The sequence below is a fragment of the Zerene cesonia genome, chromosome 24, assembly GCF_012273895.1.
Source record: "Zerene cesonia ecotype Mississippi chromosome 24, Zerene_cesonia_1.1, whole genome shotgun sequence".
Classification (NCBI taxonomy): domain Eukaryota; kingdom Metazoa; phylum Arthropoda; class Insecta; order Lepidoptera; family Pieridae; genus Zerene; species Zerene cesonia.
Window position 1 is genome coordinate 4,469,539 of NC_052125.1, and position 7,189 is coordinate 4,476,727.

Below are 7,189 nucleotides of genomic sequence, written 5' to 3' on the forward strand. Positions count from 1 at the left end.
CTCGGAATCGGCTCCAACGATTTTCATGAAATTTAGTATATAGGGCGTTTCGGGGGCGATAAATCGATCTAGCTAGGATTTTTTTTTAGAAAATGTCATATTCGTGTATTTTTTTTCCTGACATCTATTGGTGAATAATAATACTATTTTGCTTCGTAGATAGCTGGGCAACTGAAATAACACATAGGCACTTTTTATACCGATATTCCTACGGGATACGAACTTACGCGGTTTCAACCGCGGGTCACAGCTAGTGTAGTATAAAGTAAGCAGCTTTTGAATACAACCCTTTATTATTTCAAAATAAGTTACCAAACAATAATACATTTACGAAACATAAACCTGAAAATCATAAATTACAACTACACTTACGAAGGGCATTTAATACGTTTCAGAATCTTCATATTCATCGCTAGTATCATCTTCCTTTTCAATTAATGATCTACACTTTTGACAAAACACGCGCTTCCCGCGATTGCTCCCACATTGATCATTAGAAGTTTGCGAATATGCATCAGTAACGCTTATCATTTCTCCATGTAAGAATTTATATCGAATGCCAGTTGAATGGAGTTCATTATCGTATAATTGTACGCTATCCATGTCTGTATCAAATACTGCTCCATTTTTATTAGTTGGTATAAATAAATGTTCTGTATTAGTACCTTCGTTGATTGGTAAATCAATTTGAAAGGATTCTGATTTGAAATTTGGCAGATTTTTAATGATAGTAATGCTATCGTCACTGTCATCCAATCTTATGTTTTCTTGATAGCCAATAACATTCGCATTACATCCAGGACAAATGGATTGCGGAACTTTTTCGGTATCTACACTTTCAATAGGTAATTTATTGTATTTTTTAGTATATTTCAGAATACCAGTTTTCTTATTCACAGCTGGTTTACATTGAGAATTATTAGTGTTGCAATCCGATACAGTATCTTCAAATCGTACGTGTGATTCCACGTTCTGTACTGAATTATTTTGTGTGTGCGCTACGCTATTATGTTGTTCATTAGTGTAAATGCACGTTGAACATTTATGACAACTACCCTTCGTATATTTAATATCTTGTGCGGAATTTAGTTTCTCGACAAAGTTTTTAACCATATATAGGTATTCAGTGTTAGTAACATAATCTTGAATTTGAGTTTGCAAAAAATGTGTTATTTCTTTCGCTATTTCCTTATCTCTTAATGTTTTGTCAGAGTGAATTTTTGTTATAATATTAACATTTTTAGCTAGTACAGATATTATTTTAAATCTAGCTATTTCATCATCACTCTCTGTGCTGTATTTAAACGGTAATGCCTTGAACCAAGTTTCTAGGCTTTCTCGAAGAATAATATCACTTGCTTCATCGTTTATTATATCATCACTTAATTTAATTTTATCTAATGTATTAAATACTCTGCTAAGTAAACTAGCTCTATCTTCATTTATCTGTGATTTAATGCTATTGTTATGATTAAAAATAGCCTCAATTGTAGAGATCAAGCGCTGTTTATAAATGTATGCCTTGAAAGCCTCGATATGCCTAAATTTATAGAAAAATACAAAATAATCACATAACATTAATACATTTAGTTGATTCTGTTGCACATTCAATTTAAATTCCTTACAAAATACATCCTGAAATGATCTTCTGAATAGGAGGCCATTTTTAGTTTCTTGGATGCGTCTATACATATTATTTATATGTAACGATAAACAGTTTTTCCAGCTTGTACGCATTTCTAACATATTTTTAAGTGCAGGAAAGTGTTTGCTATCGGACAGAGACTCCTCAAACTGCTCTTCAAATAATGTATTAAAATTCGTATTGTCTGTTCCTGGATCAGATATAAGTCTGTAGTAAATTTTCCACACATTATTAAGAATACTGTTTCTTATAATCTCAACTCTATCCTCATCTACTGAAGCGTTGATTTCCAGCTCACAGCAATGTGTTTTTAAAATATAACTATATTGATTATAGATGCATTGAATAGGCTTATATTCTGTGGGATTTGCCTTATTCAAAAACACGCAAACATTATAGTCAAGTATACTTTTTAAGTTCCACGGATTAATATTAATTTCTTCTGGTTCTGTTTGGTAGGACGCATCTTTAAATATTGTTTTTGTTCTGAATTCGTTTCCATGAACTAGTGGTATGTTATCAGTATAATTAATGAAGGTTAAAGATTTTGCATGGTTGGACGTGAAATTCTTGGATTTGAGCACGTGAAATTTTTCTCCTTCAGTATTGTCTATATAAATTCCTGTAGGTACACCACAGATAACATTTCTTAGATACTCCGAATTTTTTCTGAGCAGAACCTTTTTATCAAAACTTCTTTCTCTATGGTACAGCTCTTCACTTCTAGCGACTTTAAGCTTGGCGCGGTTTTGCAAATAAATTATTTTGTTCAGCAAGGTATTGACATTCTTCAATACACTCGTGTGATCTCCACCTAATACTTTATTTATCCAAATTATAATTAGGTATTTGAGGAACTCCTTTTCTTCTTCAGTAGATATTCGATTGGGATAACACTGTAGAAACTTATACCTTGCTATAACAGAACTGGATAGATCTTTAGCAGCAATCATTACAAAGTCTTTTTCTTGTAGCACAGGAGCTTCATAACGACAACTCTCTAACCATTCTACGATTTGGTCTGTTAATAGTTTTTTATACGCGTTAAAGTCATCGATATAATCTGTTCTTACTTCATTTTCTGCTTTAATGTCTGTTTCAGAGTTACACGCATTCATTATAGCTTTAATCCAATCTGATCGATTACTATCAACTATGAATCCGTCAAATACAAACGCCAAGTAACTCATGATTGCATTTGTATACTTATTCACTTGCCACTTATTTAATTGTACGACGCTTTTCAATAAATCACAAACCTGCACTTTGAGATGACTTTTTTGGAGTTTGCCACGTGTCATTTTAGTTGAAATAATATTCAGTAAATTCAATTTAATATAATTATTTTGCGCTTTATCAATAGGTAGCCTACATATATGAAAAATTTCTTCTATTTTCCTAGAAATAAAACTTTTCAAATCAAGTTGACTCTCATAGTATTGCTTATCTTGTGATAACTTTGCACTATGTAAGGGCAAATGTGTTAAACATTCGTCATCAGCATCTAATAATTGTTGAATTAATATTTTAACATTTCTATTTAAAAATAAATGTCTTTCATTAAAATTAACATCAATAGGTATATCGGATAAGATATTAAGTATGACATTTTTCAAGTGTCCCAATGAAATTTTTATAAATTTATTTATTTCTGGAAGTAGTATAGATGTCGCCAAAGTAGTTATATGATTTATATCTATAGATTTTCCCAAGATGTCTACTTCTTTTATAGGCAATCTCATCATCCAGTTTGTTATAATACATTTAAAGTGTTCTGATTTTGAGCTTTGACAGGATGTACTAACGTGTAAAACTTTAAGGTTTTTTTTGTTTTCATTACAATCAACTCTGATATTTTTGATAGCTTCTATGATGTAATCAACTAATAGGTTCTGATCGTTTTGTATATAATAGTGGTATATATTGTATAAAAAACGTTCAATATCTTGTCGCAATTTAATTTCTCCATTTGGATTGTTTAGTCTTTTCATTATTTTAATTAGCCTTTCATTCCAAATTTTTCGTTTAGGCTCACTGTGAAAAACATCGTGTATAAATTTTAATAATGCGTCCTGTCTGTGCAGTTTCGATCGATCTTGCAATGTACTCTGAGACATACAAATTCTTGGATGGAGACATTGGGATACATCTTTTTTAACATCGATATAACTAATACTTGACTTAACACGGTCTTTTGTCGTATCATTCTGAAGATGAGTGTGTAGTTCATATAAAATGACCTGTAACAGAAAAATCTACAATCACCAATGAGCATAAAATGCTATTCAAGAAGCACACTATTTCTAAAGCTTACGTTTTTTCGATGCACATTTCCAGGAGTGTTGCTGTTTATGCATATTTCAGCTGTAAATAAAAACATATTTTTATATCCCTGTGAAAGTTTGAGGTGATTTGATTATCATTATAGGAATTAATGTGTTAAAAGAAAAATGCAAAATAGGGTGGGTATAGTTTTATTGCTTCAAAATATGAAAAGTATAACATCACATTCGCCAAAACATACCACATAACGTATGTCATAACAATAATGATAACATTAAATTATTTTTTATACCTCTTGTAATTCGGGCCTTTTTGAATACAATACTTTATAAGAAACAAGGACAAGTAAACATTAGTGGAAGGCAAGAAGGTAAATCTGTGTCTAGACCATCGCAGCCAAATCGTCGTAATTGTTTCTTGCATCTTAAAAATCTTTCAACGCATCTGCATCGAATTTCACCATCGTCAACATTTTCCACATCCAACAACTTGGCAATATCATCTCCCAAGCACAAAATTCTTTTCCTCGGTGTATTTGTAGCTATTGTTCTATAGTTTCCATCTTGGCTATAGTGTATATCACTTACTTCCTCTTGAGGAATGGCCTGTCCAGAAGTTTGACATTCCACTGATGTAGCTCTTATTTGACCGCTGGGTGTTTGTCTTGGAGTAGCACTTAAGTCATCCCTTTCTTTAAAAATTATGCCTTTGGAAACACCATGTTGACCTTTCTGGAATCTAGCTGGTTGTGGGGTTGCTATATGTTGTACTCCACTCGGACCGGCCTCTTGACTCACACGCTCCCTCGTTCCTAACGCAGTATGAGGTTTGCAGCAATCTGGAACTTCATCGCTTCTCTCACTAATAATTTGTGCACCTTCATCTACAGTATTCCGTTCTATTTTCTTGTTAGAAGGTTTCGGTGTTGGTCTCAGCGTTTTATATTGGTCAGAAGATTGCCTTTCTTTTCGCGATTGTGAAAGAGAACGACGTGGCGTTCCTGGAGTGGGTTGCAATGATCTTTCGTTTTTACTATCGCGCAAAGTATGCCACTTTTGGTTAGGATCGTCTTTAAAAGTGGAACTCAAGGGTCTCTCGTCTGCAAAATCTTTATATTCTCCAATCATTGAATCTCTACCTTGACTTGACATGACTGGTGGTATAGTTATGTAACCATCATGTGTATTCTTTATGGTTGAACTTATCGGTTGTCTATCTGTGTTACTATGACTCATCACATGCGCGTTTCCGCCAATAGATCCTTTTTGACTTGTACCAAACGATTGTTCCGGCATATTCTTAAAAGTGGAACTAATCGGTCTTCTGCCGGAAAACTCTTGATAAGATACATCAGACACATCATGACTTTTGTTTTCATCATGAATTGTTGGTAGTGGTCCTTGTGTTTTATCTATATGTTCCCCAATAGATGAGCTTTGAACAAAGCTCGGTGGAGCGGGCGGTATTGTAATGTAACCTTCTCCTTTAAAAGTAGAACTGGCGGGTTGCCTTTCAGAAAACCCTCTATATGAAATCTGAGATTCATCACGATCTTTAAATGTTGAACTTTTTGGCTGCCTCTGGACAAACCCATCGTAATCAACTTTAGACGCATTTCCACCAAAGGTTTCATCTTGTATAGGACCATACGATTGGTAAGGTTGACTTTTAAAAGTGGAACTTACAGGGCGTCTACCAGTAAACCCTTGGTATGAAATGTCAGATTCGTCAATATCTTTGAAGGTGGAACTTTTAGGTCTTCCTTGAGTGAAGGCATCATAATCAACATCAGTCCCACTCCGATCGTGGCTTTCGTTTCTGAGCGCTAATGAATTCCGTGTTTGGTTTTCCTCACCAGATGCAGTTATAGGACGAGGCTTCTCTATGTAGCTCGATGATACTGGTACGTTTGAACGAAAGTCATCGTATGAGCCAGGTTCATTGAAAGCGACTCGTTTTGATTGATTCAATTGATCTCTATTCTTTATTCTATTCACAAGCTGTTCTGCCATGAAATCTTTGTTAATGTTTTCACCTTGTAAGGGGGCTTTTTCCAAAAATTTTAGTATTTCATTTCTAATACTTCTTTCTCGTAGATCGGTAGGAACTACATTATTTTCTAAATCACGTACTTTCTGCGTTAATCCATCGAGTTTTCTCTTCCATTGCAATATTTCAATAGTATCATCCTCATTTAAAACTATTGGTAAATCGGTGAACCACTTTTCAATTTCAAATTCCAAAAGTATATTATTAGCTTCTTCTTTAATTGTATCGTCACCGGGTAATGGTACTTGGTGCAAAGCGTTTAAAATGTCTGTTATATACATAGCATAGTTAATGTTGGCTTCATCGGAATGATTTTTCTTTATTTCATCAATGAGCTCTTTAATTTCTTTAAGTAACCTTTTTCTGTACACCTCTGATTTAAGAGGGTCTTCGTTTTTGTAGTTTGAATATAAAATAAATTGTTCCACAATTCTCATTATTTCTAATTCTTCTCGAGCTTTAGCATTCTTATCGTTAGCTACATGTAGATCCTGTCTTTGCAAACTGTTATCCACATTTCTTATAAGTTCTTGTCTAAATGACCTAGCTAGTTCAGCTTTATTTTGTTCCAACGTATCTATCGTTCTTTTAATTAATTCTACTTTCAACAAATGTTTCTTTGCTTGAAGTTCAGGTGTTTGTGGTAGACAGTTTAATAAATCCTCTACTTCATCGTCTAATACGTCTTCAAAATAGAACCTCTCCCTATATATCGATGGATCACAACGAATTTTTGTAAGGGCTTTCCAAATACCATTATGAATTCCCAATCTAGCTTTTTCGGCGAGAGCCTCTTCTTCAGGCGAAGATGTTCTAATGGGTATTTTCTGGACCCAATTCTTAACAAATTCTTCATATTCGTCATTCAGTCGTTCTCTTGATGACGACGCTGGTGTAACGAGACTTTCATCAGGACAACATGCCCCGTGACTCTGATTTTGACTACATGTTGGTTTACCACAGGCTCTTGGTGGCGTGCATGCTGTTTTCGGAGTATGCTGCACTGCGGCGGGATTTTGAATAGTGTCATCTCGGTTACTAGTGTTACCTGTGTATTGTTCAACAGTTTTAACGTCACTCATATTTCCTGTTCTTGGTTGACTATTTGGCAATGTTAGCATCGGAACAGGTATACTGCGTATTCTTCTCATTAGCTCTGGCGCGTGTTCACCCGGTTGCAAAGTATCCTCTCCAGCAAGTTTATTTATCCAT